This window comes from Tachypleus tridentatus, chromosome 4, assembly GCF_004210375.1.
Source record: "Tachypleus tridentatus isolate NWPU-2018 chromosome 4, ASM421037v1, whole genome shotgun sequence".
In the NCBI taxonomy this organism is placed as follows: Eukaryota; Metazoa; Arthropoda; class Merostomata; order Xiphosura; family Limulidae; genus Tachypleus; species Tachypleus tridentatus.
The window spans coordinates 28984073-29006287 of record NC_134828.1 but is presented as its reverse complement, the minus strand read 5'-3'; the positions used below and the strand labels follow the sequence as shown (position 1 = coordinate 29006287).

At 31.6% G+C, this 22215-nt stretch overlaps 1 long non-coding RNA gene across 2 annotated transcripts; it reads left to right on the top strand.

The window, feature by feature from the left end:
• Positions 1-2466: 2466 nt before the first annotated feature.
• Positions 2467-20249, top strand: LOC143248283 (uncharacterized). Of its 2 annotated transcripts, none has more exons than XR_013026869.1 (5): positions 2467-2624; positions 3067-3125; positions 4242-4346; positions 19542-19609; positions 20076-20249. It is a non-coding gene; the product is annotated as an uncharacterized LOC143248283 (long non-coding RNA). The 2 variants fall into 2 exon arrangements; XR_013026868.1 differs by lacking the exons at positions 2467-2624; positions 3067-3125; positions 4242-4346 and adding exons at positions 15725-16248; positions 16704-16762; positions 17829-17933.
• The last annotated feature ends 1966 nt before the right edge of the window (positions 20250-22215 follow it).

Below are 22215 nucleotides of genomic sequence, written 5' to 3'. Positions count from 1 at the left end.
GTTAGAGCTATTGTATAAGCGAGCAGATTAGGCCTGCTCTTTAGGTTTAGTTCTTAGGTCAAGTACGACAATATAATTTTGCGGTCTGAAAAATTACAAACTAAAATTGTCTGAAATTCCTTTGATGTATCATGTTCAAATGACGTCATAAAACGGCCGACATTGCCTGTTTGTTTGTTTTTGTATTTAGTTTTGATGGTAAGTGTTTATAAAATCATATCTAAATTTACTCCCCAAAAACTAAACACACTATGGTAGTATGATAGAGGTACCATTGAACACTTAGAATTATGTGTTCGGCCTAATTCGTATATAATCTTATGACTATCGTGAAATCATAAACTCTGTGAACTATAAAGAAAGTCTGTTAAAGTTAGGTTTCAGCAATTAACAGATGCTGATTTGGAAATAGATTAACCTCATTCTTTATTTAAAAATACGATTGCTTGATAGAGGACACTTTTCAAAATTGCAATTATAATAGCTTAAAATAACCAATTTTTTAAGTGTATAGCTGAATTAAATTTTCTTTTTTCATCTAGTGTGTATATATATTGTCCAAAAACTCCATTTCAATACATTTGTTAAACTATATTGTATTTGTATTCGCAAAATTACGCAAATATACACACTTTAATTATCTTACTGCTGTTAAGACCACCAGAAGCATTTTGTGCAATTTCTTCATAGTTTTTTGAATATCCACATTGTTCATCACCTTCCCAGCAGCACTCCTTCAAACAGGAGGGTCCATATTGATAGCAAAGGCAATTCTCTTTGATCGAGCATTTAGTGATACAAATGTAACCACAGTAGAAGTTCAGCATCTTGTTTAAAGCTTTTTGGTTCATCAAAAGAGACAGGAACCGTGATGTTAATCCTTAATGTCGAACTGGTCTGGAAACTTGTGATTTCTCGAGATCAACTAATGTCAACGTCTTTGCTTCCATGATCTATGTTTAACGTGCTGTACAAATGAGGCTGTACAACTTTATTATAGGTACAGTCTGCGTTGCAGGCGAACATGGAGCTCGTTGAGAGATGATTTTTTTTTCCTCTAAATGTGAGTGCTTGAAGACAAAGTTTGTGCCAGGTATTGTCTGTATCAGCTGCAGCACTGTCTCCTTGCCAATATTGGATGAAATCTTAACCAATGAGAGAATGAACTACTGGCAATACAATATATACTTTTGTTGGTCTGATAGTCTGTGCAATGTCACAATGTGATGAAAACGATTCATTCGACGCATATCAAGGGTCTATTAATCCTACCACATGTGGAATACAGTGTGCTAACAGAACCACAATCTATGTGTCTGATGACTTTACAGTTAGCTGAAGAGTTGCATTCTTGGTTAGGTTTAATGGATTTAATATTTGTAAGATTAATTTTAGTCATACTTCAAACTTGTATATATATTATATATAAACCATCTGGATATTTAAAATTTTCACTCCCAGAAACCTACACACTACCGTTGCTTGACATCTCAGATATATTGGTATGTTTGAAAATGCTCAGAAAATTTCTATAAAGCAATTCAAGGTTTGGAAATTCAATCAATTTCTGAACAGTGGCACAAAGACTATATAACAAAAATACCTTAACAAGAGAGAAATTTAAGTTATTGAAGACTGTACAAAAGTGAGAAAAACTTGAAATAATTATTATCAGAACTTTAGGTTTATTAAAACTGGAGCCTTTAAGAATGTTCACACTGTACAGCCAAACGGAGCACTACATGTTAACATTCTCTAATTCCAGTTACTAGTAAACAATATTCATCACAAACTCTTGACTGATGGAACAATGAGACTTCACCATTCTTGGAAAGAGCTACAAACAATGAATGTTTCGATTACTACTAACCCACGTTCCGGTCCTGAACAAAATAGAAGAATAAAAAATTAACATTTTCTTAACGAATAGTTCTTTACAGCTATTCAGTTAACCGTGTGTATTCGTCTTATTGTGACTTTGTGTGACTAACCGAGTATGTAACAACAACACACCGAATTCCAGAAGCTTAGGGTGCATGCGTTAAAAATCACGTGACAGTTTTTTGTGAGTATAAACACAAAACAAACAAATATTCTTCTGTAAACATCAGTTTGGTATAAAAAAATGATCTTGCAGCTTAACATAGTTTGGTTTGTTCAAACACGCAATGTTTTACTTCATAATTTTAAAAAACAGCGTTTCTTAACAGTGAGTAGCATATGAGTGATTTTGTGCATAAACCTGAACAAACAAAGAAGCGATAACACAAAAGGCAAGAATGATTCGACAAATATATTGTTTAAAGGCAATGTTTCATCAGAGATACTAGAATAAATAGTTTTCTAACAATAGATCAACATGGACATTTCTTACTGTAATGTACGAGTTAAAACCTTTTTTTTTCCCTCTATTGTTAAGATTTGTATAAAAACGCAAAAATTTCACCAAAATATTATGATCCGTCGGACTCAGAACATCAGCTGACAGTTTGTACACTGTAGACTTGTTCTTCTAAAACCATCAGAAATGAAGAGTCTAGCGGTATTTCTTCTGGTCACTATTTTCGTTGCGGTTGCTTTGGGCAAAGGAAAAGGACATGGAAAATTACACAAGTTAATGTGCAGTAAGTGACTTTTATGAAATAGTTCGTGTAGTAGATTATTCTATAATATCATTGAAACCGGTTCTGGCTAGTTTCACGTGCTTCAATGAGATGACGTAATAATAACTAAAGATGAAAGGTCAGTGTAAATGTTTGTATATTCACAAATTTATATTTACAATAAGTAAAATGTTATTTGTGTGTAGTTGAGAGTAAAGCCAACACAATGGGTCATTACTTCAGTGTTTTCAGTGTTGAGCTAGAATATGTTACAAACTTACAGCTAAGATAGTGGAGAACGTGAATTGTTTATGTTTCTCTTGTTAAAAACTGTTGTTAGGGTATTTAAAGGTTTTACTCTCTTCTTTTTTTATAACCTATAATATTATATATTAACAAAGATAAACAAATAATATCAGAGCTTTAGAACGTTTCTTCATTCATAAACCTTTCATTGTTACAGGCGATAATGAAGAAGACGTAAAAAAAGCAATGGCTATTGTTGAAAGTTTCCCACAGGAGGTAAGTACTGTTGATAATAGTTCTTTAAATGTGAACTACTGAAAAACATTAAATAACAATAGTTTATTATTTGTGTTCACGATTATTATTATTATTATAAAAATTATTTATATGGTTGTTTTTATTTGAATATTTCATGGCATGTTCTGAACAACTCGGTCTAGGAAGTTGTATATCTCAGAGTTCGTTTGTTCACTCATACAAATGACATGTTCTGCATAGAATTACCTGAGTAGACAAGTAAGAAACTTATTATAGACAGGCATAGCTGTTTCTATCTTTAAACTGGGATCAGTAGATAATTAACCAGTCACTAAAATCCTGTTAGTTGGTTAATTTTAAATGAATAACAGGATTTATAAATTACTCACATCTGGAGATAAGAAGATTGTTTAGTGGTATCATATCAAGAACTCCAAATCCTTGGGTTCCAGCTTCGATGCACTAACCATTAGGTCACAATCTAATACTAATACACATCCATATGAAGAGTATGTTTCAGGAAATTTGTTGCTAAACATAAAATTACACAATGAGCTAACTGTGCTGTGCTTGCCACGAGTATCGAAACCCAATTTTTGGCGTTATAGACAATAGTACTTACTGTTGAATTACTGGAAGGTTATGTATATTTTTTGCTATGTAACTGGATATATTTACTCTGCTCATTACAGGTATTCAAACCTAGTTTGGATATAAACCTTCAACCTTATCGCTTAGCGTCTATGGGACTTGATATTATTAGATTATGTTAACGTTTCACCACATAGAAGAAGAGATCTCTCTAATCAATTCATACGTTTATACCAAAATAATTTAAAAACTGAGTTCTATTGCACTAACCGTTCTCTGATTAGTGGTGATAAGTTACATGAAAGGCAGCTAGTAAACATCAAACACCATCAACACTTGACCTCCTCTTTTACCAACTACATTATTATGACCAACATTTGAAAGTGCAAGAGTGTCCAATTCAGGGATTACAGGATTCAAACTCGCACCCAGCCAGATGGCCAGTCAAGTACCCTAACCATCATGCTATGCCAGACCATTATTTTCACTAAATAATATATTGATATAAATAAATTGCATAAACATTTTTGCTATGTCTTTCAGAAAAAAGATGCATTTGAACAGTGCAAAAACGAAAACAATCCAGACTCTCTGAGTGACGATGCATTCAGGCAGAAGATGTGTGACGACAAAGAATTTGCAAAAACAGTAAGTTACTATTAACCAGTTATTAGAATTCTGTTTTTAAGCCTTTAGTAACGTCTGCTTAAATTGACTAAATGGTTATGTTCACAGTAAAGTATTTACAACATCTATTCATTATTCAGATCATTGTTATCGAATATAGTTCTATATAAATTGTTTTATTTTATTTTACTATCATATTAATATATAATCCTTCCGTTGTTCCTTCAAAGACACTCATGTTTTACTTTATAATTAATTACATGCCACTTTTAATATCAACCTGAAGTGGTTTTAGACAATAGTATATAATTTAAATTGTAAGAAGTTTTAAGTTAACTAAAATTCCGTTCAAATATTTTCAGATTAATACTGAAAATTTAAGATGTTTTATATTAATAATAAACATATTGATTTTATTACATACCTATATCTCAAATAAATTACTTAATATAACACTTTTTAAGACTGAAACAGGTTATACACTGTGTCCTACATATGCGTCAATAGCAATGAAAGAGTTAATGTGGATGGTTAATTTGAACTCCAACATGGTTGTGGGATTGGGATGGATTTGGTTTTATATTCTAACTTCTCTATATTTATGTCTTCATTAATTCTATAAAGCTTCTCTGATGACAACAGTAAAAATGTAATTATTTTTACCTAAAATAAAAAAGTTAAATGCGTTGTTACATAATTTCGTTTCTTTTAATAAAAAATTCCTATAAGTAAAATATTATTTTATTTATTTCTTCCTTTCTCGTCATATGTTTTTCTATATAAAAACTGTATGTATGTAATTAATTATAGTCTAACTATTACATCACATCAATATGTTAGTTCCTGTTCACAAACTTTACTTTAAATGCTCATTTCATATGCACGATCCTTGGAACAGATTTTTACGGTCTGCACTTTATCCATGTAAATTATAAACATAATTCTGATATTCCATAAACCTTTTATCAGTAAAAGTAAAATAAAGGAGCAGACTAGTTAAATTCATTGTGTTTATATATTTTACCGTGGTGGTAACATATTTATTGGAACATATTCATACTTTGTGAATGTCATAAACATTGTTATAACTTTCCTAACTTTTGAAGTCTGTATTATTAATTATTATATTTTCACACTGAGTTTCTTCGAGTTTAAGATCAAAGCTACGTGATGAACTGTCTTCGCTATGCAAATTACGGGTATCGTACCCTAATTTGTAACGATGTAAGTATATAAGGTCATCTTTCAGTCATAGCGGGAGTAACTGAACTCAGACACAGCGACACTAATGTTGTTTATCTATATAAAGTTACAGATGTTTTCGTTCTCAATCTTTAGAACACTTAAATATTATGATAGATTTTATGTTAAGCTACAATATAAAATATTTCCTGATGAGCAGACTAAGAACAACATTGTTACTGAATATTACATTATATACAATATGTTATTAACTATCTCTGAATTTTACTATTGTCAAAATATAAATTCCAAAGTAATTCTATAAGATTAAAATAGAAACAATTTTTTATTGTAACACCTTCCTAATAGACTGATTTACGATAAAATCAATAGTTTTGTTTACTTGGCTTTCATAATATATATATATAATTTTCTTTTTACTTGTAGATTAAAAAAGTGCGCGATGGGCAAGATGGGAAGTAACTGACGGATTTGTAGAAAACCTACATTTATCTAGTAAGTGTTAGACATATCTTGGAAGATAATATGACATGTTTTATTTATTATAAGTTTATAATGTAAAGTCTATTCACTTTAATCTATTGGAGCAACTTTCTTTTGTTTTCTTAATATTGTATTTAACCAATGTTTGAATAACTCAAATTCAAATTATATTTTCTAAGAAATATGATCTAGAAGTTTCTCTACTTTTACCAACGTCTAATAGAATTGTTTTGTAGCTCTAATTGTAAATTTGGTTGTAATAATTCCATAGATTTTCCAAACTTCTTACAATATATTATAGTAACTCAAGAACTGGTTACTCCGACGACAAGTAGGAGTTGAATTCGTTTAATTAAAGTATGAATCTCCAAATGTTAGAAGTTTTTAACATTCATACCATTAATACTGAATTATTTATGGAATGTTTATGTAACACTATTAATGCTGCAGTAGATTTAAAAACAAACTTTTTTATTTCAGAAATGACTTAACATCCAATGAGGAAGTCTTCACTTGATTTACGAAAATCTGACTATACAGTTGTTCTGTCTTTATTCTTCTGCGTGTTATTATAAATAGTTTAATTGTTTCTAGTGTACTGGTCTTCATTCAATTTGTTTTTATCTTTCAGTGAAATAAATTCATGGATAAAATGATTGTTATAAATTGTGTTTAATAAACATTTTGTTTGAAATGACGAATGAAGAGAAAAATTAAAACCAGGAAAAACTAATACAAATAAATTTCGATTAATTAATCCATAAATCATACAATAAAATTAATATTTATTAATCTAATTGTGGCCAAGAACGTCTTTGCTGTAACTTAGAACTTTAGCGTCACTCAGTTTGTAATAAAACAGTTAAAATTAATCTATATCGTTTCAAAACAAGTTAAAATTATAACTGCAGTAAAACGTTCAAGTAAACTATTAAATAAAACTAAAAGAATGAATTTTCTAAAACCAGTTAAAATTTTCACTTATTATTGAAGAAGCAAAGAAATGAAATGTTTTATTTCTCATATTTTCTCTTTCTCTAAGTTTTTGAAGATATGTGGATGGCACAGAAAATACACAAAAAAAAGTTTGGTAAAATTTTCCTAATTATTAAAGATGGATTAATTATTAATTATTATTTCATGTATTTTTCATTTTCTAGCTTTTGAGAATATGCTGTTAGGCACTGTCTCTCTCTTTAATATTTTTAATGTTAGATTAGACCACACTACAGACTTGAACCTATATATATAAGCACACCACAATAATCTGTGTGTCCGTTTTTCTATTGCATAAGTACTTCCAGATCTCTGAGACAATCTCAAACAAACCAATATTTTGGCATTTTCATTGGGGTTCACAACCCTATCCATTTGTTTATTACTATTATTGAATAATTATTATCTTAAACGTCAAATACTTTCGGATATAGCGCCACCTTCTTACAAAAAAGTTAAAAACATCCAACACAGGCTTTTTACTGTAAACTCCACATTGTAAAAGGCTTCTGTAAACATCTCGGACAGTGAGATAAGTATTACAAGAGCATACAATGTCTCTCACACATTGGGCATCGTTCAACCAATTTATCACGAGAAAATTATTGCACTATTTTGACATTAGTGCATAGATAAAGCTGCAGTTCTTATCCCTTTTAGCCTTGGAAAATACGGATTTTTTTGCCTTCAGAACGCTGTCCCAGATGTGATGAATGATAGCCATTCTCTGAAATTTTTTATGTACATAGCAATAAATACTAACAAAATCATTCAACGTATCGTTCAGATGATGTTTATGTTACAACTGTTTCGAAAAGTCAGTACCGAAGATCGTTAAATACCATGCAAGTCTTCTTGTGGTTTGATGAAATTATGTTCCTGGCAGCATACTCTCAATTGTTTCAGGAACACCCAAACAGATTGGTATCTCGATACCTAACAACTTCAATGAACAACGTAGAAGGTCTTCATATGCAAGAATAGTTGATTTCTGAAGACCTTACCATATAAAAGCCGAAACTTCATCAAAAGAGAAGAGAATATCTGATACACTTGAGGCTCTAATCGAGTATGTTGACAAATTTCACATTGTAAAATACCTTTCTTTAGCGTTGTTCTGTTACGTACGAGTAGTTTCAGAAAGAGTGCAGCACTATACACTTAATCAAATAGTTCCCCTCTTGGTCACTTCAATGTCAACATGGCTTCATGGAATGCCGTGACAATCACCACATTCCCTCCTAAGATAGAGACATTAACATTTATTTTGTGTGCTGTGTATATCACACTGAAATCATGTAAATATTTACATTAGAAATGTGCTCTCGACTGCCATGTTTATATATTTAACCAATAATTATATGCAGTAACTCACTTGATAAAATGGAGAAGTTTAGAAAACTTTCCTCCTCTTGTGATAAACTTTGGTGAATTTCATACCCAGTCACCTTTCACTGGAAGCATTGAAGACATCTGAGGTGACGCCATATTGAAAAGAGTCTGAACCTACTAGCATATCTATCAGGCTGGTATCACTTTCTAATATCCCTTGTTGACCTAGAATTACGGTTTGCTGAATCAATGGTTTCTTTGTCAAAAAGCCTTTCAAGGGCTATTTGAAATGAGTCTGAGACAATGTTAGTTGATACATTGACATAACTTACTTAATCATTTGGGTACTCAGTTGTTACTTTTATGTGTTCTACATTTCTCTTCAATATGTTGAAAACTTTATAAAGTAATTGTTTCTCATTCTGAAATATATGTGGGTCAATATCGGATACTAATAATTCCCTATTTTTTTAGCAAATGCCTCGCTGAAATTGTGTTTCAATAGACTATATCTGCCATTTCTTCCTGAACGTAAAACGATAACCCTGTCAAATGAACAAGTTCTAAGTAATCTATCATTGAACATGATACTGGAGGTGCTTGAGAAAGTATGATGTAGTATGATATCAACGGTGCGATACAAGAAAGTCAGTAGTTACTGCTTTTAGATTTTTTTCTGATTGAATTAAATCAATGTCATGTATTATTCTAATACTGGGTAATCACTGAAATAATTCCTCAAGCATATAACTATACACCAAAATGTTTGGGTAAAAATTCATCACAACCAGAAACAGTGCAACGTAATTTGTTTACACCTACAACTATAATTCACGTTGTCGATTCCGAAATGTATGAATGTGTGGTATTTATTTATGTTTAATACATTCTTAACATACAACAGTTGCTGTCGTCTTAAAGTGTATTCACATGAAAATTCGATTTGAGACTTTTAAATATAATAAATTAATTCTCTTTTTAATACATTAAGCTATTAACAAAGGTTTGAAACACACAAGTATGACTGTTTTAAACTAATTATTCATTTATAATCTCATAATGCCCTGAAAATAGGGATTTAAACAAGATTATCCAGACTAGTACAGATGGTTACGGTACTCAAGTCGTTATCTGCGAGTCTCTGGTTTGAATCTCCCTCCTACCAAACACGCTCAATAATTCAGCTATGGTGTATTATAATATGACGATTAATCCCATATTCGTTGATTGAAGATAGATTGATCGATTGAGGATTGAAGATTCTACAAATTTAGGAAAGAACACAAAATAATTATAAATTTAAAAACATGTCATAATTAAATTTATTATTTTATTTCTATTGGTTTACTTTCAAGACTTTAGAACTATTAAAATTAAAACCTATGACATTGTTTATACTGAGTACAACCACGAATTTGATAATTTGCCTTTTAGGGTTTGGACTTCATTCACAAATTTCGAAGTGAAAGTGTCGTGAAAGCATACATAAATTCTTACTTCTGCTAAGAAGGTATTCCAGGTTTGTAATAACACTATTTCAACCACACTATGTTTGTCACATCCATTGCTCAAGCCGCGATTGTCTGAAACCATGGATCTTTAGGCTAGGATACAATGATCTTCATAGCAATCGAAACATTATTTATATAACCCATTTGTTTGTTTGTTGTTTTTTGGAATTTCGCACAAAGCTACTCGAGGGCTATCTGTGCTAGCCGTCCCTAATTTAGCAGTGTAAGACTAGAGGGAAGGCAGCTAGTTATCACCACCCACCGCCAACTCCTGGGCAACTCTTTTTGCCAACGAATAGTGGGATTGCCTGTCACATAATAACGCCCCCACGGCTGGGAGGGCGAGCATAATTTGGCGCGACGCGGGCGCGTACCCGCGTCCCTCGGATTACGAGTCGCACGCCTTACGCGCTTGGCTATACCGGGCCCTTACTCATTTGTTACCGCGAAGCTGGTCAAGCATGATCATAATTATTCTTGTTACGATGAATTACGTTAGGGCTATTGTATAAGCAAGCAGATTAGGCCCGCTCTTTAGGTTTAGTTGTTAGGTCAAGTACGACAATATAATTTTGTGGTTTGAAAAATTACAAACCAAAATTGCCTGAAATTCCTTTGATGGATCATGTTAAAATGACGTCAGAAAATGGCCGACATTGTCTGTTTGTTGGTTTTTGTACTTGGTTTTGATAGTAAGTGTTTATAAAATCATATATAAATACAGCCCTCTTCCTCAAACTAAATACACTATGGTAGTATGATAGAGGTACCATTGAACACTTAGAATTAAGTGTTCGGCCTAATTTGTATATAATCTTGTGACTATCGTAATATCTTAAATTCTGTGAACGATAAAAATAGTCTGTGAAAGTTAGGTTTCAGCAATTAACAGATGCTGATTTGGAAATAGATTAACCTCATTCTTTATTTAAAAACAAGACTGCTTGATAGAAAGCACTTTTCAAAATTGCATCCATAATGGCTTAAAATAACAAATTTGTAAAGTGTTAGCTGAATTAAATTTTTTTTTTCATCTGGTGTGTATATATATTGTCCAAAAAACTCCATTTCAATACATTTGTTAAACTATATTGTATTTGTGGTTGCAAAATTATGCAACTATACACACTTTAATTATCTTGCTGCAGTTCAGACTACCAGAAGCATTTTGTGCAATTTCTTCATAGTTTTTTGAATATCCACATTGTTCATCACCTTCCCAGCAGCACTCCTTCAAACAGAATAGTCCATTTTGACAGCAAAGGTAATTCTCTTTAGTCGAGCATTTAGTGATACCAATGTAACCACAGTAGAAGTTCTGCATCTTGTTTAAAGCTTTTGACTCATCAAAAGAGACAGGAACCATGATCTTTAATGTCGAACTGGTCAGAAAACTTGTGGTTTCGAGATGAACTTATGTCAACGTCTTTGCTTACCATGATCTATGTTTAACGTGCTTTACAAATGAGGCTGTACAGCTTTGTTATAGGTACAGTCTGCGTTGCGGCCAGGCGAACATGGAGCTCGTTAAGAGATGATTTTTTTCCTCTGAATGTGAGTGCCTGAAGACAAATTTTGTGCCAGGTATTGTCTGTATTAGATGCAGCACTATCTCCTTGCCAACATAGGATGAAATCTTAACCAATGAGAGCATGAATTACTGGCAATAAAATATATACTTTTTTGTGGTCTGATAGTCTGTGCAACGTCACAATGTGATGAAAACGATTCATTCGACGCATATCAAGGGTCTATTAATCCTACCACATGTGGAATATAGTGTGCTAAGAGAACCACAATCTATGTGTCTGATGACTTTAAAGTAAGCTGAGGTGTTGCATTCTTGGTCAGGTTTAATGGATTTAATATTCGTAAGATTAATTTAAGTCATACTTCAAACATGTATATATATTATATATAAACCACAAAAATCTGGTCTTTGAACTGTATTAATAAACAGCGCCATCTGGATATTTAAATTTTTCACTCCCAGAAACCTACACACTACCGTTGTTTAACATCTCAGATATATTGGTATGTTTAAGAATGCTCAGAAAGTTTCCTAAACAGCAGTTCAAGGTTTGGAAATTCAATCAATTTCTGAACAGTGGCACAAGGATTATATAATAAAAATACCTTAACAAGAGAGAATTTGTAGTTATTGAAGACTGTACAAAAGTGAGAAAAACTTGAAATAATTATTATCAGTACTTTAGGTTTATTAAAATTGGAGTCTTTAAGAATGTTCACACTGAGCCATAACCACGAATTTGATGACGTGCATTTTAGGGTTTGAACGCTATTATATTATTAAATTTCGTAATTGAAGTGTCATCAAAATATATATCAATTCTTACGTCTGATAAAAAGACATCTGAAACCCAATCTATCCTTCAATTCGCCACTTTCACTGAAGTGTAACCCTAACACCAGACTGCACCAGACTCGAGAAAAGAAAATGTAGTTGTAATCTGAAGTAAAACTTCTTTCTTGTGTTAATATTCTCCAAAACAGTTTCAGAAACATCATATTGTGATATTTTTCTTCGAATATTTTCCCTCAACAGTAAGAGAAAAACTATTTAAGTTGCAATCTATTTTACCTTACGATTTCATAAGCATCTTATGATTAATTTGACAGAGTACTACAGTTTCTATATTGAAGATATTAAAAATACGAATCATATGGTGATTATTTCATGTTCTTATGGATGAAGAAGTTATAGATGGGACTTCGAAGGTATTCTTAATTATTACAAATGTGTTGATTTGACATCGGTTATTAAGCAAAAAGCAACACAACGAGTGACTTGCGCAAAGCAACTCGAGGGCTATCTGTGCTTTGCCCACTAGGGGTATCATAACCCGGTTTCTAGCGGTGTGAGTCCGTAGACATACCAGAGTGGGGTCACATGTCAGTGGGTAACTGAGTAAGTAATTTTATTTCTGATAAAACACGAAATATCCTTACAACACACGTTATACGTAATCGTATATGTATTTATGTTGTCTTTAGGAAATCTTCCTTGTTCTGTTACTAAATTCGAATTTTTCAAACATATGACTATTTTTTATCTTTTGGACTTCGTATCTCAGACACGTTCTGGGTTAGATTGGCATTTAATGACCCCGTTATAGAAATTTTAATATCATAATCAGCGTACCAATTGAATAAATTACAACCACAAATATGTTTCTCAACTTTAATGGACCGCAACTTCCTGTTGAATGAGAAACCGTTTCGTTTTCTGTACTGAGGTCTTCTTCATGAGTACTACGCACCTTTCAAAACCTATACGTGTACAAGGACATCGATGAAATGTCATATTCAATACAAACTGTACATTGCTTTAAATATTTAGATTGTCATAACACGCACTCGTAAAAAACAAACAAACAAAAATATGCAGTTCTTAATTGTTTGTACACACCTTTCATTAAACAAACGATCTCGAGCGAGACTCACGCATATTTGTGAAAGTACCAGTCCACAGAACAAAGTATACACATCTACATGGGCGTAATATTACTAGCGACATTGGATTTTATCTGTAAAATCTGATACGGAAAACTTGAATGGACCCAGTTTTTAATTTGTACCAGACGTTTTAAAAGTTTTTATAAAGCCTCTACAAGGCTCAGCTAATCTGAACGTCCACTTCCAGGTTCTTGTTTCCTTTGTTATAAAGCAGATAATTACACTATGGGTCAATGTTGTTCTCCTCACCGCAGTTGCCGAAACCAGATATCTTTTAGTGTAAGAAGCTACCACCCAGCTACAGAAGTAGACATCACATTATATCTGCTGTCCTTTTAAGGTATTGATTAATATGAAACTGGTAGAACGAGACTGTGCTTTAAAAGACACTGCACCAATGTTGAAATGGTATTTCTAGACCGCACCCTGAAAGTTAATACACCAGTTGTAACTGTTTAGAGTATCCCGAAAGCTAAAAATTAATAAGTCCTAATGAATGGTGCTCCAACTGAAAACCGTGTCCGAAAGATTAATGTATTTTACGGAATATAAAATTTATTTTAATAACTGATATAAACACATTCCGTATCGAAATAGATATTATGATTTAAAGACATGTATAGAAACCTTTCTCAAATTCACCATATGAAACTAAACAGACATAATAGAGTCCTGAATTAAGTTATCGTAATTAAAACAAACGATTCTTTACTGAGTTTTAAGGCTGTCATACAATAAGCAACAAAGAGAACCATTTATCTAACGGGTTCTTTACAAACGAAACAACGATTTAATTGATTTGAAAAATAAACTCAACTTCGTGAAACAAATTTTTATTGTGGGTCAAATGGAAGATTTTTTGTTTGAAAATCTTCTAATAAAGACAATCGAGACAAACATGACATTTTCTTAACATAAGGCTTAAAATGATCTATTTCTATTATAGTAAGACCAGGTAGAACTCTCTTTTGATTTCTATACCTGTGAATTGGCGTTTCAATCCCAAAAATGCTGAATGAAGTTGTAAAACTAATAATCTCAATTAGTGTATTCAAAGTTGAAAATTGTGTGAACTTTATGGATTTCTTTATAAGTTGTTTTAATGGCAACTTCTTCTGTTGATTTATCTGTGACGAGATACAGACATACATGATGCCAGTAAGTCATTGTAGGAAATTATTTAGCAGGAAAACTCATTAATGCATAGAAAATATATATAGAAATCAAATTCATCATTTTTCTCATCACTTATTCTTTTACACATCAAGGCCTTTTAAATCTTGGAGAATAAGGTTCTATATTGAACTCTTCTTACAATTCATCACTGGTCACTTTATACTGTTTTTTTTTTCTTTTAATTTCTCGAAAACTTAATTAAAAATACCAAGTTAGTAGTTGCGAAATTTGTAGTGATTGACTAGACATAAGGCAGCTTGTTAACACTACCAACAGTTTCTAATTATGATGTGTTAGAATAAAGGCAAAATAGCTACTTAGCTCCACCTATCACCAACTATCGGAATACTCTTTACCAACCAATAATGGAATTGAACATCACTTAACAACGCCCTCGTGGCTGAAATGACGAGCATATACCACGAAGATATTCAATACCGCGACCCTTAGATTGCGAGTGGAGTGTTATCAACGCCATTTTTGTCAAGCTTACTGAAAACTGGTTTCTGAAAACTTCCCGCACCATTATCCCTGAAGAAAGGCTACTCGAGAGAACAAACCTTAGCTTCATAACTCGAAATACCATAGAAACAATTCATATTGCACTACCATACGAAACCTACCTATGTTATTATTTGAGTTTTCTCAGAGTTACTGGTGAGGGATGGAATTTCTCGAAACCAATATAAATCAATGACAGCTTGAGGTTTATTTGAAATTCTCGATGTTTGGTTCAGATTTTTCCAGGATTTTGTCTTCTCGTTCGTTTTAGACACCTTTTACAATGACTTTTTTATTTTCAAGAGAAGTGTATTCAAATACACCTATTTTAGATTGTTTTCTGTACAGCCAAACGGAGCACTACATGTTAACATTCTCTAATTCCAGTTACTAGTAAACAATATTCATCACAAACTCTTGACTGATGGAAAAATGAGATTTACCATTCTTGGAAAGAGGTACAAACAATGAATGTTTCGATTACTACTGACCCACGTTCCGGTCCTGAACAAAATAGAAGGATAAAAAATTAACATTTTCTTAACGAACAGTTCTTTACAGCTATTCAGTTGACCGTGTGTATTCGTCTTATTGTGACTTTGTGTGACTAACCGAGTATGTAACAACAACACACCGAATTCCAGAAGCTTAGGGTGCATGCGTTAAAAATCACGTGACAGTTTTTTGTGAGTATAAATACAAAACAAACAAATATTCTTCTGTAAACATCAGTTTGGTATAAAAGAATGATCTAGCAGCTTAACATGGTTTGGTTTGTTCAAACACGCAATGTTTTACTTCATAATTTTAAAAACAGCGTTTCTTAACAGTGAGTAGCATATGAGTGATTTTGTGCATAAACCTGAACAAACAAAGAAGCGATAACACAAAAGGCAAGAATGATTCGACAAATATATTGTTTAAAGGCAATGTTTCATCAGAGATACTAGAATAAATAGTTTTCTAACAGTAGATCAACATGGACATTTCTTACTGTAATGTACGAGTTAAAACTTTTTTTTTCCCCTCTATTGTTAAGATTTGTATAAAAACGCAATAATTTCACCAAAATATTATCATCTGTCTGACTCAGAACATCAGCTGATAGTTTGGACACTGTAGACTTGTTCTTCTAAAACCATCAGAAATGAAGAGTCTAGCGGTATTGCTTCTGGTGACTATTTTCGTTGCGGTTGCTTTGGGCAAAGGAAAAGGACATGGAAAATTACACAAGTTAATGTGCAGTAAGTGACTTTTATAAAATAGTTCGTGTAGCAGATTATTCTATAACATCATTGACACCGGTTCTTGCTAGTTTCACGTGCTTCAATGATATAACGTAATAATAACTAAAGATGAAAGGTCAGTGTAAATGTTTGTATATTCACAAATTTATATTAACTATAAGTAAAATGTTATTTGTGTGTAGTTGAGAGTAAAGCCAACACAATGGGTCATTACTTCAATGTTTTCAGTGTTGAGCCAGAATATGTTATAAACTTACAGCTAAGATAGTGGAGAACGGGAATTGTTTATGTTTTTCTTGTTAAAAACTTGCTTTCCAAGTAGTTATTAGGGGATTTAAAGGTTTTCCTCTCTTCTTTTTTTATAACCTATAATATTATATATTAACAAAGATAAACAAATAATAACAGAGCTTTAGAACGTTTCTTCTTTCATAAACTTTTAATTGTTACAGGCGATAATGAAGAAGACGTAAAAAAAGCAATGGCTATTGTTGAAAGTTTCCCACAGGAGGTAAGTACTGTTGATAATAGTTCTTTAAATGTGAACTACTGAAAAACATTAAATAACAATAGTTTATTATTTGTGTTCATGATTATCGTTATTATTATAGAAAATTATTTATATGGTTATTTTTATTTGAATATTTCATGGCATGTTCTGAACAACTCGGTCGTTACTCTCAGAGTTCGTTTGTTCACTCATACAAATGACATGTTCTGCATAGAATTACCTGAGTAGACAAGTAAGAAACTTATTATAGACAGGCATAGCTGTTCCTAACTTTAAACTGGGATCAGTAGATAATTAACCAGTCACTAAAAGCCTGTTAGTTGATTAATTTTAAATGAATAACAGGATTTATAAATTACCCACATCTGGAGATAAGAAGATTGTTTAGTGGTACCATATCAAGAACTCCAAATCCTTGGGTTCCAGATTCCATGCACTAGCCATTAGGTCACAATCTAATACAAATACACATCCATATGAAAAGTATGTTTCAGGAAATTTGTTGCTGAACATAAAATTACACAATGAGCTAACTGTGCTGTGCTTGCCACGAGTATCGAAACCCAATTTTAGGCGTTATAGACAATAGTACTTACTGTTGAATTACTGGAAGGTTATGTATATTTTTGCTATGTAACTGGATATATTTACTCTTCTCATTATGGGTATTCAAACCTAGTTTGGATATAAACCTTCAACCTTATCGCATAGCGTCTATGGGACTTGATATTATTAGACTATGTTAACGTTTCACCACGTAGAAGAAGAGATCTCTCTAATCTATTAATACGTTTATACCAAAATAACTTAAAAACTGAGTTCTATTGCACTAACCGTTCCCTGATTAGTGGTGATAAGTTACATGAAAGGCAGCTAGTAAACATCAAACACCATCAACACTTGACCTCCTCTTTTACCAACTACATTATTATGACCCTCTCAAACTCGCACCCAGCCGGATGGCCAGTCGAGTACCCTAACCATCATGCTGTGCCAGACCATTATTTTCACTAAATAATATATTAATATAAATAAATCGCATAAACATTTTTGCTATGTCTTTCAGAAAAAAGATGCATTTGAACAGTGCAAAAACGAAAACAATCCAGACTCTCTGAGTGACGATGAATTCAGGCAGAAGATGTGTGACGACAAAGAATTTGCAAAAACAGTAAGTTACTATTAACCAGTTATTAGAATTCTGTTTTTAAGCCTTTAGTAACGTCTGCTTAAAGTAAATAAATAGTTATGTTCACAGTATCGTATTTACAACATCTATTCATTATTCAGATCATTGTTATCGAATATAGTTCTATATAAATTGTTTTATTTTATTTTACTATCATATTTATATATAATCCTTCCGTTGTTCCTTCAAAGACACTCATGTTTTACTTTATAATTAATTACATGCCACTTTTAATATCAACCTGAAGTGGTTTTAGACAATAGTATATAATTTAAATTGTAAGAAGTTTTAAGTTAACTAAAATTCCGTTCAAATATTTTCAGATTAATACTGAAAATTTAAGATGTTTTATATTAATAATAAACATATTGATTTTATTACATACCTATATCTCAAATAAATTACTTAATATACCACTTTTCAAGACTGAAACAGGTTATACACTGTGTCCTACATATGCGTCAATAGCAATGAAAGAGTTAATGTGGATGGTTAATTTGAACTCCAACATGGTTGTGGGATTGGGATGGATTTGGTTTTATATTCTAACTTCTCTATATTTATGTCTTCATTAATTCTATAAAGCTTCTCTGATGACAACAGTAAAAATATAGTTGTGTTTGCCTAGAAAAAAAAGTTAAATGCGCTGTTACATAATTTCGTTTCTTTTAATAAGAAATTCCTACAAGTAAAATATTATTTTATTTATTTCTTCCTTTCTCGTCATATGTTTTTCTATATAAAAACTGTATGTATGTAATTAATTATAGTCTAACTATTACATCACATCAATATGTTAGTTCCTGTTCACAAACTTTACTTTAAATGCTCATTTCATATGCACGATCCTTGGAACAGATTTTTACGGTCTGCACTTTATCCATGTAAATTATAAACATAATTCTGATATTCCATAAACCTTTTATCAGTAAAAGTAAAATAAAGGAGCAGACTAGTTAAATTCATTGTGTTTATATATTTTACCGTGGTGGTAACATATTTATTGGAACATATTCATACTTTGTGAATGTCATAAACATTGTTATAACTTTCCTAACTTTTGAAGTCTGTATTATTAATTATTATATTTTCACACTGAGTTTCTTCGAGTTTAAGATCAAAGCTACGTGATGAACTGTCTTCGCTATGCAAATTACGGGTATCGTACCCTAATTTGTAACGATGTAAGTATATAAGGTCATCTTTCAGTCATAGCGGGAGTAACTGAACTCAGACACAGCGACACTAATGTTGTTTATCTATATAAAGTTACAGATGTTTTCGTTCTCTATCTTTAGAACACTTAAATATTATGATAGATTTTATGTTAAACTACAATATAAAATATTTCCTGATGAGCAGACTAAGAACAACATTGTTACTGAATATTACATTATATACAATATGTTATTAACTATCTCTGAATTTTTACTATTGTCAAAATATAAATTCCAAAGTAATTCTATAAGATGAAAGTAGAAACAATTTTTTATTGTAACACCTTCCTAATAGACTGATTTACGATAAAATCAATAATTTTGTTTACTTGGCTTTCATAATATATATATATAATTTTCTTTTTACTTGTAGATTAAAAAGTGCGCGATGGGCAAGATGGGAAGTAACTGACGGATTTGTAGAAAACCTACATTTATCTAGTAAGTGTTAGACATGTCTTGGAAGATAATATGACATGTTTTATTTAATATAAGTTTATAATGTAAAGTCTATTCACTTTAATCTATTGGAGCAACTTTCTTTTGTTTTCTTAATATTGTATTTAACCAATGTTTGAATAACTCAAATTCAAATTATATTTTCTAAGAAATATGATCTAGAAGTTTCTCTACTTTTACCAACGTCTAATAGAATTGTTTTGTAGCTCTAATTGTAAATTTGGTTGTAATAATTCCATAGATTTTCCAAACTTCTTACAATATATTATAGTAACTCAAGAACTGGTTACTCCGACGACAAGTAGGAGTTGAATTCGTTTAATTAAAGTATGAATCTCCAAATGTTAGAAGTTTTAACATTCATACCATTAATACTGAATTATTTATGGAATGTTTATGTAACACTATTAATGCTGCAGTAGATTTAAAACAAACTTTTTTATTTCAGAAATGACTTAACATCCAATGAGGAAGTCTTCACTTGACCTACGAAAATCTGACTATACAGTTGTTCTGTCTTTATTCTTCTGCGTGTTATTATAAATAGTTTAATTGTTTCTAGTGTACTGGTCTTCATTCAATTTGTTTTTATCTTTCAGTGAAATAAATTCATGGATAAAAATGATTGTTATAAATTGTGTTTAATAAACATTTTGTTTGAAATGACGAATGAAGAGAAAAATTAAAACCAGGAAAAACTAATACAAATAAATTTCGATTAATTAATCCATAAATCATACAATAAAATTAATATTTATTAATCTAATTGTGGCCAAGAACGTCTTTGCTGTAACTTAGAACTTTAGCGTCACTCAGTTTGTAATAAAACAGTTAAAATTAATCTATATCGTTTCAAAACAAGTTAAAATTATAACTGCAGTAAAACGTTCAAGTAAACTATTAAATAAAACTAAAAGAATGAATTTTCTAAAACCAGTTAAAATTTTCACTTATTATTGAAAAAGCAAAGAAATGAAATGTTTTATTTCTCATATTTTCTCTTTCTCTAAGTTTTTGAGGATATGTGGATGGCACAGAAAATACACAAAAAAGTTTGGTAAAATTTTCCCTAATTATTAAAAATGGAAAGAAAAGAAATGTCTTATTTCATGTATTTTTCATTTTCTAGCTTTTGAGAATATGCTGTTAGGCACTGTCTCTCTCTTTAATATTTTTAATGTTAGATTAGTCCACACTACAGACTTTAACATATATATATAAACACACCACAATAATCGGTGTCTGACCGTTTTTCTATTGCATTGTCCAGATCTCTGAGACAATCTCAAACAAACCAATATTTTGGCATTTTCAATTCACAACCCTATCCATTTGTTTATTACTATTATTGAATAATTATTATTTTAAACGTCTACTTTCGGAGCGCCACCTTCTTACAATAAAACATCTATTAAATTTTCATAACACAACATATTTTGTGCCACCATCAGGAGGATTTCAATACAATGGCCGGTAATAATCACAGACCCTATCCATTGACACTGACATTTACTTCCAACTTTACCTTGCAGCGTATTGAATTAACTTACTGATTATCTAGTACAAGGTGGAAGGACATCAAAAGGTCGGTGTTCGGTAACATATAGCACCAGTAGTTTTGTCTCTGTTCTTAGTAGAAAATCGTCCTAACTTTCACACATTGTGTGGCATGTTTTAAATTTATACAAATTGACTGATTATAGGTCAAACAAACTTTTCGATGAGGTAATAAAGGATACTATAATAATTCTTTATAAACAAGTTCCATGAAACATAGGCTTTTCACTGTAAACTCCACATTGAAAAAGGCTTCTGTAAACATCTCGGACAGTGAGATAAGTATTACAAGAGCATACAATGTCTCTCACACATTGGGCATCGTTCAACCAATTTATCACTAGAAAATTATTGCACTATTTTGACATTAGTGCAAAGATAAAGCTACAGTTCTTATCCCTTTTAGCCTTGGAAAATACGGATTTTTTTCCCTTCAGAACGCTGTCCCAGTTGTGATGAATGATAGCCATTCTCTGAAATTTTTTATGTACATCGCAATAAATACTAACAAAATCATTCAACGTATCGTTCAGATGATGTTTATGTTACAACTGTTTCGAAAAGTCACTACCGAAGATTGTTAAATACCATGCAAGTCTTCTTGTGGTTTGATGAAATTATATTCCTGGCAGCATACTCTCAATTGTTTAAGGAGCACCCAAACAGATTGGTATCTCGATACCTAACAACTTCAATGAACAACGTAGAAGGTCTTCATATGCAAGAATAGTTGATTTCTGAAGATCTGACCATATAAAAAGCCGAAATTTCATCATAAGAGAAGAGAATATCTGATACACTTGAGGCTCTAATCGAGTATGTTGACAAATTTCACATTGTAAAATACCTTTCTTTAGCGTTGTTCTGTTACGTACGAGTAGTTTCAGAAAGAGTGCACTATACACTTAATCAAATAGTTCCCGTTCTGGTCACTTCAATGTCAACATGGCTTCATGGAATGTTGTAACAATCACCACATTCCCTCCTTAGATAGAGACATTAACATTTATTTTGTGTGCTGTGTATATCAC